General features: G+C 39.7%; 1 non-coding gene across 1 annotated transcript; it reads right to left on the minus strand.

Annotated features, from left to right (window-relative positions):
* Positions 1–11120: 11120 nt before the first annotated feature.
* LOC115647339 lies at positions 11121–11284 on the minus strand. The gene has a single exon (XR_003999294.1). It is a non-coding gene; the product is annotated as a U1 spliceosomal RNA (small nuclear RNA).
* Between the last annotated feature and the right edge of the window lie 433 nt (positions 11285–11717).

The raw sequence follows: 11717 nt of genomic DNA on the forward strand, positions 1-11717 counted from the left end.
TGTTCCAGTTAAGATTCATTTTGTAGAGACTAAGGAAGGGATCGGCAACCTTTGGCACAAGACCCATCAGAGTAAGCACCCTGGGGGGCCGGGCCAGTTTGTTTACCTGCTGCGTCTGCAGATTCAAACGATCGCGGCTCCCACTCGCAGCAGTTCGTCATCCCAGGCTAATGGGGGAGGCGGGAAGCAACTCGGGTTGAGGGATGTGCTGGCCGCTGCTTCCCGCCACCCCCATTGGCCTGGGACAACGAACTGCGACCAGTGGGAGCCGCGATTGGCCGGACCTGTGGATGCGGCAGGTAAACAAACCAGCTCAGCCCGCTAGGGTGCTTACCCTGGTGGGCCGTGGGCCAAAGGGTGCCGATCTCTGGTCACATTGGGAGTCTGCATGGGTATATAGATCCCTCTGATCAGAGCACATTGCAGGATTCGGGCCTAAAAGTGAGCTCCATTTTTCACCTTTTATCATTGATCCATTGGTAAACAAGCATTTCTAAATTTTAAAGTGTGAATGCAAATAAGAAGAAGGAATATAATTTATTTCAGCATTCTATATTTTGTGTTGAAAATTGAAGGAACTAACTTTCAATGCTCAGTACTGGTTAAAATAAGGATGCTTTTTGTTTTTCTCTCAAAAGATTAGCATTTCATGAATGTGATTAAAGAGATTTGAAATAAACAAATACTCCCTTGGATGATAAATGTACATAGTTTCAGATATTGTTGACTGTTACATTGTTATTTGTTTGCTTTCTGACATACTAAGCAAGATAAAGACTCAGAGTCTCAGGGAATTATATTGAGGTATTTTGCATTAATGATATTAGAGAAGCTGACTGCTGTGGGAGGTTACTAGTAAAGCAAAGCATATCGTCTCCATTACCCAGGGAAGCCATGTGTGAGAGAGAAAACAGGAGAAAAACATGCAATATTCGCCACGATAGGAAGAAGTACAGTAGCATTTTTAGGACCCCTCATTTATAAAAATAGAATTTTCATTTGTGTGCAGATACTGCTGACTGAATACTTTCCACTGTGCTAAAAAAACAACCAAACACACAAAAACCCAAACATGCCTGGAAGCTTAAGATTTATAAGCCCAAAACTGCAGAGAATTTAGTTGTACTGTAGGTAAATTCCTGTCTCAATGAGGGTATGATCTCTGAGATGAAGCATCCATTGGAATAAAGTAAGTTTTTCTCAGGATGACAAAGAGAGAGAAAAATTATCAGCAGGAAAGGAACAAAATCTGTTTGTACCCTGAGGACATTTTTGTTATAAATTTGATCTATTTATGCTTCTAAAAGGTTGTTAAAAAGCCTAATTAGCAACCAGAAATCAGAAGGACATCAACAGCAATCTATTGTTTTGTTTAATGTGGAATGTGATGTGAATCTAGCCCAAAGCCTCTAAGTCAGCAATAGGAAAGCTGCTTGTTCTATACAGAATAAAGTGAAATGTCTGTTGCCCTCAAACTTGTTTCCCCTCCACCCTTCCGCCCAAGTCTTTACATTAAAGAACTAATTTGAACTAGACAGAATTAATTCATTTTACTTAACTGTAGCTCAGAGGAAGTGAGGTAAAATGGATAATAACTGCATCTGGAAATCTGAAATGGTTGTTTATACAAAGAGTGCCAAAGCAAAACTCTTCTCAATAAATGTAGATAGTGCTAGACAGTGGTAAATCCTAGAGGTTAAACCTACTGTATTTAAGTAGGTTAACATACACTATCATCTTAAATCAAATTAAAGTAACATTGAATAACTGCGTAAAAAGACATTAACTCCTGTGAAAGCTGCACACGGGAGGAGTTTATATACTAGTTTTGATGAGGATTTGGAAGGGAGAGTGCAGTATTCTAGTGTAGAGTGCTTCAACATTTATTCCAGCTCTAGTTAATTGACTACCTAGTGAATCACTTCTAAATTCATCAAAGAAAGAGAATTCCCACAGATATTTATGGATTTCTTGTTCGTGGCCACTGAACTGAAGTCTTAGAAATGTGTATATGATATTTAGGCACTGAAAATTCTAGTGACCAGGAAAAAGAATGTCAGTGGGAGACAAGAGAAGCTAGCCCTTAATATTTATTCTATGCCATAAATCTGTCCCTTCACTCCATGTGAGCTTTCTCAGAACAAAGAGAATAGGAACTGCTCTCAATATGGCCCAAGTCAGTAATCAGGAGTAGACAAGATGGATTGACTGTAATATTATTTATGAAATTGTTAGAAAAAGTTATTGGGTTATTTACATAATCTAAAATCTTTTTAGGGTTCTGTAAACACTTATGCATGTGCATATAAACTTAAAGTTTATTCTCCTAATTATTATTTACATGTTGCATAAATTATTTTCTGTCACCCTAACATTCCTCTGCATTTTTGTGATCCTAGATAAAACAGCACTGCAGTTGTGCACTAGAACCAGAAATCAAAATGACTCTGCTACTAAGAAAAACTGGCATGTATAGTTCACCGTCCAAGTTAAGTGAAATGCAAAACCAAAAGGAAACACACCATAAATGGTGAAAATAAATAAGATTATAAAGTCACATTTGTAATGATTTAAGGTGTTGTCATTAATTACACAGGTAAACATACCAGTACTTGGCCTCATCCCCAGCTGGTGTAGAGTCAACTGGGCTCTGGCATTTTACATCAGTTGTGGATTTGGCCATTATATTTTAATTATTTTGTAGGAAGGAAGAATTAACTCAGTTGCTCCCAGGATTTTTGTCTGGAGATGCTTGTGTCACAAGGATTGATACAGTATGATTATCCCTCTTTCTTCACCCTCCTATTTGGCTCTAACCCACCAGCACCCGTAGCAACATGTCCCTTGCTACAACAAGGGTGTTATTCTACTGCAACTTATCTTCACTCTGACTTTACAGTTACAGACCAGTGATCCAGCAGCATATGCATGCTCCATGATGTAACTGTCCAAAACAGAGTGGTATTGTAATTACACAAAAAACTTGTTTCATTCCTTTAGATGATTACCTCTTTCAAAGTCTAGACAAGCTATGAAACAGGCCCATATATAGTTGCTTAGAGTGGCAAAAGAGTTAATTTAAAACTGGGGGAAAATGACACATTTCTTCAAATAGGTCAATACAGACTGAACAGCAGGAAACAGTGGCTGGTAATACTAAGAGCTGATGTAAAGAGATGTCAAATAAAGTCATTTGCAGTGCACAACATCAAGTTTTATTGGTTCTGCAAAACCCGGGAACGACAGTAAATGTTATTTTGAGTGCCTTCTACTAACACTACTATTTATATATTCACAACTAGGAAGCACTCCTAATAGTATGTCAGTAAAGTGGGTAAAATTAAAAGTCGGGCATTAGAGAAACTGCTGTGCAAGTAGAATTGGTAAATTATAAGTTGTGAAACATTGTTCGATGAATCAGGAGAAAATCCATTGAATTATATATTAAATTTTATTTCTAGTATCTCACCAATACTTCCTCTGGGAAATATAGAAGATAGACCTCTCGTTAAAGGATCCTAGTACTTCTTAGGCTATTCTGTCAATGGCAATTGTGCTTCCCTCCCATTTTGTTTTAAAGGGGAGGTAATTCAATGATGATTTTAGAACAAGGCACATATTAATCGAGCAACAAATAAGTTTGTGGCAGCAATAATTGTTGTGGGTTTTTTTAATCATTTCTGTGTGGCAAGAATGTTGTAGTCTTTTCTTTCTGGTGTAGCCCTTAATCCAGCTTTCCATGCCTTCATCATGATGAGGTTGAATTATTCTAAACCACATTAAACTATTGGTTCAGAATGCACCTGCCCACTTATTAAGTGGTGTTTCTCAATGGGATTACATTACATCAGTGATCAGCACTTGCTACCAGTCAATTTCCAGGTGAAATGCAAGATGTTGGTTTTGTCCTGGAAAAACCTTGGTTTGGGTCTTGGCTACTGGAAAAACCTTTTTTTGATGCCATGGCAAATGTGATCAGCTGAGACACTTGAGCTAAGAACCTCCTGTCTTGAAACTGGGCAGCCATTAGTATTGCTAAAGCTATCTCCTGTCCCATGATCTCATCTGAATCCTGAGCAGGAAGAGTCTGGTAACTGATACTTTTTAATGATTTTATCTAGGAATGAGATAAGATGACATGAAGGTACATAAGAACCTTAGCAACCTGTTTATCTTGCTGATCTCTCTCTTGCCTTCCTTCCTAATTATCCAGGATTTGGTGGATGGTCTGCTCTCTCTTCCTTTAATTTCAGGAACCACTAGCTAGGATCATTACTCCTCAAATCCTGGATAATTAGGAGAGAAGGAGGGAGAGAGATCAGCAAGAGAAACAAGCTTTTTTCACAGTTTGGGGCATTTACATGATTGCAAAGGATTGGTGAATTTGCCTATGTACATCTTATGAATTCTGACTGGTATGAATTTTGACTATGTATAACTCAAACCCTCAATGTGTACTGAATCAGTGCTGATAGGGACAACATAATGTATCAGACATCCTATCTGGAAACAGCTACAGGACAATCAAAGAAGTTGTTAATATGGAATGATTTTGCTCTGGATGAACAATGAAGATGCTAAAGAAATTGGCCAAGTTGAAGGAAACTGGTTACTTCAGGTTATCTGCAGGGATGGAGGGAAGTTTAGAGCAATGGAAGCTCCACAGGAGAAAAGGAGAACAAAGGAAAAGTGTTAGACACTGCTGTTAAAAAGGGACATACTCGCTGAGCTATGGAGAACCTGCTTATTACCTTACTAGGCCTGAGCAAGCTAAAGAGAGCTTCTTGCAAGGGCAGAGAGAGATAGAGAACCTTAGCAGGAGGAGTGGAGGATCTTGGGACACTAAGGACTGACCAATACCTAATGGGTTCTCAGAGCAGTGAGGAAAGTGAAGAGAAGGGTTAGTGTGCAGGTTTGATTATATTTGCACAAATATGCAAGGCTCTATGCTTGCTTAAGGAATAGAGTGTGTATGTGTTTTAAGTTGTTACTTTGCAAATTGCAAAGCCTCTGAGTTCCTTGTTGCAATTCTCACATATTCCTAAAGAAGAGTTAAACTGTCAGTTGGAGTAACCACAAGGGTGCTGGTCTGGGAAAGGAGGTGATAGAGTTACTGAGGAAACTTGGGGAATTCAGCACTGGGCTTGGGGTGTAGGCAGCTAGACTGCAGGGACCCACTTCTAAGAAGGTGTACAAGACAGAGATTCTGCATCCCAGAAGTGATCCTGAGATGCCAGAGACCAAGAGAGTGTGCCTAAATATTGCTCAGACTGAGCAGGCTTAGAAGCAGATAGAATCCAGTATTTGGGTCCAAACAGTTATCAGATGGGAGTCCACAAAGGGGAGCATGATCAGGGCTGTGGAGAAGAATATAAAATTCCAAGTACCCTAGATCTCTATAAAAATGATTTTAAAATGCACAGTGGCACTTCAAAACACTCTAGAAAAACCACATGAAGGTTTCATAATGTAATGTTATTGCATTGCTATGTAAAAACAAAAATAGATGACCAGTGTAATTTGCATTCTTAAAGTAGTTAATGAAGCATAGTAAGGTGCAGTGAAAATTTTCACTTGGATAAATAATACCACAGTGTCCACATCATATACTGCAGTGTAACATATATTTGAACTATAACTATCATCATCTACATATAAAATCAAGACACATTGAGAGGTGCACATAATATTATTCATGCATAATTTCCTGTCCCTGCTGTTTTATTTTCCCACTTTTATGTGACTATTTTTATGCTTATTATGACTTATTGTTTTAATATACACTGTTTAGTTAATAAAATAAAATCTTTCATTAATGCTACTTTCAGATTTTTATGTTTGCTTTAGTTGTAATAAGATTTTTGTGAAAGTGTTGCTTCCAATATGATATTGCAATGCTTGAGACAGTTTATATTAACAGCAGTTTGGGATTTTTTTTTTTAAATAATAGCGAATGACTTGTATACTGGTCACTAAAGCACAGTATTTTTTTCTAAAAATTTCATCCAAAAACACATTCTGAAGTCCAGGAAGGGGAGTGAAACATTTAGTTGATTTCCAGCTTCAGATAAAGGGCTGGATTTCAGTGGGACTATTTGAGGAGTAAAGCCTGAATGCACAAAAGGAGTTAGGCACTGAAGTCCCTGTTTTAGGTGCCTAAATCCCAGTTTTGGGACCACTGCACTGCACAAAATTCCTGCTGAAACCCAATAGCCACCTAAACTCAGTGTCTTAGACAGAGATTAGCAACCTTTGGAACACGGTCCACCAGAGAAAGGCCCTGGTGGGCTAGGCCGGTTTGTTTACCAGTCACGTCCGCAGGTTTGGCTGATTGCAGCTCCCACTGGCCACAGTTCAACATTCCAGGCCAACAGGGGCAGTGGAAAGCAGCAGCTAGCACATCCCTCGGCCCGCGCTGCTTCTTGCAGCCCCCGTTGGCCTGGAGCGGTGAACTGCAGCCAGTCGGCTGAACCTGCATACGCAGCAGGTAAACAAAGTGGCCTGGCTCACCAGGGACTTTCCCTGTCTGGCCGCATGCCAAAGGTTGCCGATCCCTGGTCTAAGTTTTTGCAGTAAAAGCTTCCTAGGCACCAAGGTTTCTGCCTCTGAGTGAGCACAGCACTGCCTCCCTGTAGGTGTCTTATCACCTATCTCCCATCTAAGCTTCAGAGCAATTTACAATCTAGAGGAAGACATGTATTTGGTCATCTAACTTGTATGAGGGCCAGATCTCATAGGCATGCTCAGAGGCCATATAAGGTCAGTGGAGCAGCAGCTCCCTCATTACTTTTAGCCCAGTGATTAAGGTACTCACTTGGGATGTGGGAGACTTTTTGTTCAAGAGTCCCTACCATTTTATAAGAAGTGATATGAACAGGGATCTACCACCTCTTAGGTGAGTGTCCTAACCATCGGGATATGGGATATTTTGATGTGGGGGAATCCATCAGTCTCTCTTATTAAAGCTGTTGAACTGTAGATAAATCATTAAAGTCATTAGAGCAGGGAACAGGATCCTAAGTCTCCCATATGCTGGCTGAGTGATCTAACCACCAAGTTATAAAGTCATTCTCATGCTTGTATGTGCACTCACATGCATTCTCTCTCTCTCTCTCTCTCTCTTTCTCACACACTCTCTCTCTCTCTCTCTTATGCACACATTCAGGACTAAGGGAAGCCTGCTTTAGCCCCGCTGTGCTGCTGACTGGGAGCCACCTGAGTTAAGCCCATGCCCCAACCCCCTGCCTCAACCTTGATCCTTCCGAACCCAGAGCCCCCTCCTGCATCCCAAACCCCTCATCCCCAGCCCCATCCCAGAGCCCACACTCCCCTCCTGCACCCTACCCCCCTGCCTCAATCCTCAGCCCCCTCCTGCACCCTGAACCCCTCATCCGTGTGCTCCTACCCCGAGCCCCATGCCAGAGCCCTCTCCCACATCCTAAACCCCTCAGCATGGAGCACCGTCCTACACCCCACACCCCTCATCCCCAGCCCCACCCCAGAGCCCAAACCCCCAAGACAGAGTCCTCACTCCCCTGCACCCTAACCCCCTGCCTCAACCCTCCTTTTGCATCTGGAACCCCTCATCCCAAAGCCTGCACCTCCAGCTGGAGCCCTCAGCCCTCCTGCTCCCCAATCTCCTGCCCCAGCCCAGAGCTCCCTCCTGCACCCTGAACCACTCATTTCTGGACCCACTCTGGAACCCCAGTTAGAGCCCTCAACCCCTTCCACACACAGGGATTGGCAACCTTTGGCATGCGGTCCACCAGAGAAAGTGAGTGAGGATGGGGGAGAGTGAGCCACTGAGGGAGGGGGAATATAGTGAGCATGGAGCAGGGCCTTGGAGAAGGGGCAGTGCTAGGGTATTCAGTTTTGTGCTGTTAGAAACTTGGCAGCCCTAGATCCCTTCAGCACATGTTAAAATCTTGCCACTCGGTTCCCCTACTTGGCCACCAGTGCACACTTTTAAAGAAACAGGAGCTGCTTTTTTCATTCTCTCTTCCCATTTGGTGGTTCTGATCAGCTAGTTTTTAAAAAAAAGTTAGTGTGAAGGCAATTGCATTTACTAGTATTTCAGAAAGACTACCTATCACAAATCTGGATTAGGTTTAAACATGGACTCTGCCAACAACCCAGGTTAAACAGAATTTATTTTTGTTAAGTTTGCAAAGGAATTTAAAAAATAAAAAATTCTGACCCATCTCCCTTTTATTTTTGCTTCTTTATGATATATAAATAATATCTGATTTTAATAATAATAAAATTTAAATTAATAAATAAAAACAATTAAAATTAATAATGATAATAATTTCCTTTTTGCATTTGCCTTAGAAACATCAGGAATTCCACATCTTGTATTCCATAGTTTTCTGGAGGATTTCTTTGGGCATACAGAGATTCTCTAAAATGTGGTGGTACTGTTTGTTTGGAAAAAGGGATGTATTCAGTCTTTAACAAAGGCATCTCTTCTCCCAAGTATATATTGTACTTAAATAGGTGTAAACAAAAATGATCAAATACAAATAATCTAATTAAAAATTCCTCTATCAGTCCCTCAGTTTTCTCCCTCCTGTGATGTTATAGGCTGCGTCTGTCCTATGGAGACTACACCAGCATAGCTATGATGGCATAACCCAACAATGCAGATGTTCAAAGCCAAAGGAAGAGGCTTTTCTCTCATTGTTAAGAACACCCCACTCCACACAAAGTCAGCTGCATCAACAGACGCTTTCTTCCCTCGGCATAGTTGTGTTGACACTGGGGTTAGGCTGGCCTAGCTATGTTGGTCAGGGATGCGTTTTTTTCATACCTCTGACTGATGTAACTATGTCAGCTCAGCCTAATTGCAAGGAAAGAACAAGCCCTAGTTTCACCAATTCTCTGACTGACACAGAATCCTAAATTTCTAATGTAAACAATGAGCAGAATTAAAACAAACAAAAACCCCTCACATTTTCACAAGCCCTGTCATGATGCCTTCATATATCATAAAGAAGCAAATTAATAGAAGGAAAAATAGGGAGTATATCAGTCCCCCACAAGAGGGTATAAGACTCCTCCTCCTGCAGTTTCCACCTTTGCTTTGTCCTCTGCCCCCCACACACTCCCCCTCCTCTTTTTGAATTACATTATCAACCTATATACATTTTGCTCCCCCTTATCTACTGCTCCCTGACTCCACCCTCAGTCCCTTCTGCTCTAAGTTTAATATCTCTCATCCCATTTTCCTCTCTTCTTACTATCCCACTCTCATCCTTAGTGACTTCAGTTCCTATGTTGTCCCATCTGATTTAGCTGGCTGTCTTCTTGCACTCATCTCCTTCTTTGATCCACTTTTGCAATCACTAAAATGGAAAGAGTGAATTGAACTATTACATAAAGTTCTTCCCCCTTCCTTTAATCTCATAATACTTGTCTATCCTCCTACCACAAGCTTCTTGGGGCAAGGACCCTCCTTTCTGCACATTTGGATCTGGGCAAAAAAAAAACTGACCTTTTTTTTTTTAAAAAAGGGGATTTGAGTTAACCAAAGTATCTGCTGAATTCATATGGAATTCACTGATTTTTTGAGGGGAGGGGGGTTTAAAAAACTCTGAAAAGGTGAAAATTACATGTTTCAATTTTTCTATTCAAAACAACTTTTAATTTAGCCCTCTATTTCAATTTTTCTTTTTAAAGTTTTAAGAAAACAAAAAGTGAAATATTTCATTCAACTTCAAACAATTTTTTGTCTAGCTTGCTGAAAAAATATTGTTTCATGTCAACCAAAACTTATATTTTTATTTGTTTTTTAATTTTAATTTTTTTATTTTATATGTATTTGGCGCTGAACCAAAAAATAGGTTATTCACACAGCTTTATTTAGCATATAGTGGACACAACTGTAAATAAATAATAATTAGCTATTTTTCCCTTTACAGGTCCACTTTAATGCAACATTTTTTAGGATTATGGTAGGGCAGGGGGAAGTAGAAAGAGATCTGCATAAAATTTTCTTATAAGATAATCTACTGGAGTCTTGTCTAATTTACTGAGAAAGGAAAACAAAAATGACAAGAGTATTATACTGTCTCAGCAAGATATTTACTAATTATATACTCATTTGTACATTTACCCATCTTTGATGTTTTCAATGACAGGGCTAAAAATTATGGGTTTCTTTATTATTATTATTTGTTATATTATCAGTGATATTGTGTTGTTTTAGAAATAGAACATGTGTACCTTTATCCTGCAACTGAACCTAAATATAATTCATAGCACCTCAGATGAAATGATGATGATGTTTCAGACAATCTGCAGAGGCTTTTAGAAATTAACTTAAAAGAAAGAATTTCCCATGGTATAGAATTACTTTTTCTGCATCACTTAGTGAATTTAACAAAATTCAACTGCATAAAACCCACTGTAGGGAAAACTCCTGTTTTGAATGACTACAAATGTAAAAGAATTATATACACATACTGTATAGTACAACACTAAATAATATCACAATTCTGATATTTTAGTCTTTTTTTCCTTTTGTTCAGATGCAAAACAACCAAGGGACAGCATTGTACATCAGTGGTTTCATATGTTTGTTTATACCATATTTGCAAATGATCATTCTATGACCTTAATTAAATTTAAAATATAAGTAGGAGGTGATGTTCCCCCTTCCATACTAAAGCAATAATAAGCTCATTTGTTTAAGTATCTAGCAGGAAATAATGTTGTTTAAATCTGATTATATTTTCCCCCCTATGCAAGAGATGTTCATTGAATTCTACATTAAGAGAAAATTAAGTTCACAGCAATAATTATAAAAAGCTTCAGGGCAAAAATAATAATCAATTAATGTTAAAATGCGGTGATCTATCAGTTTAAATCACAATACACGTTTTCCCATAAAACTTGCCTCAGGGAAACATAGGGCCTCCACAGTCACTAATGCAATGTTTACAAATTAGTCAATTCTTCTTAAAATAGGGTCTCAACCATTGTTAATCTCCTTAGATCAAAATTTGGACATTCATATAACCCTAATTTATCTCCTGACCAGTCAAAGACCTTTTATGCAGTATATGGTGATAGTGTCACATACCAATAATCCATAAAAGATAGCTACTTTTTTTTTTCTCCAGGGGAGAGCACAAATGCAGTCCCCTACTACCACAAATTATGCAGTCGAGTTTCCTGCATTTGGGGAAATCGCAGGGGTCAGCACATCCACAGTGCAATTGCTGAGCCTCACCCTGGGAAAACCACCTTCGTGATCATAGTATCTTCCCTGCTAGGTTACCAGAAAATTCAAAATGCCAACTGTGAAAGTTCTATAGTATATTGCCTTGAGAATCATTAAACAGAGCTCAGCTTTCCTTTTCTGTTCCAGGTGTGGCTAGCTCAGCCAATTAAGACGGAGAGACAGCACCTGGGGAATTGTAAGAAGCCTGGTGAGAAAGAGAACTCAAAATCTGAGCAGACTGGTTTACTCAGAAAAAATGTAGGTGTTAAGAGCCACCAGGAAGTGCAGATGGTTTCTAGAGGAAAGCTGAAGGCAGGAGAGTTTGTAAGAAGGGTTTGCTTGCTGGTGTCTTCAAGTTAGAGATCCAGAGCTAATGGCAAAAGGACTGGAAGCAGCAAAGGGAGTTGTCTGTGGAGTCTAAGCTGAAGAGCTGGAGCCAAGGGCTAGGGAGAGCTGAAGGAAGGGGGAGCAGTGGGTGAGTACATGCTGACAT

Source organism: Gopherus evgoodei, chromosome 2 (assembly GCF_007399415.2).
Source record: "Gopherus evgoodei ecotype Sinaloan lineage chromosome 2, rGopEvg1_v1.p, whole genome shotgun sequence".
In the NCBI taxonomy this organism is placed as follows: Eukaryota; Metazoa; Chordata; order Testudines; family Testudinidae; genus Gopherus; species Gopherus evgoodei.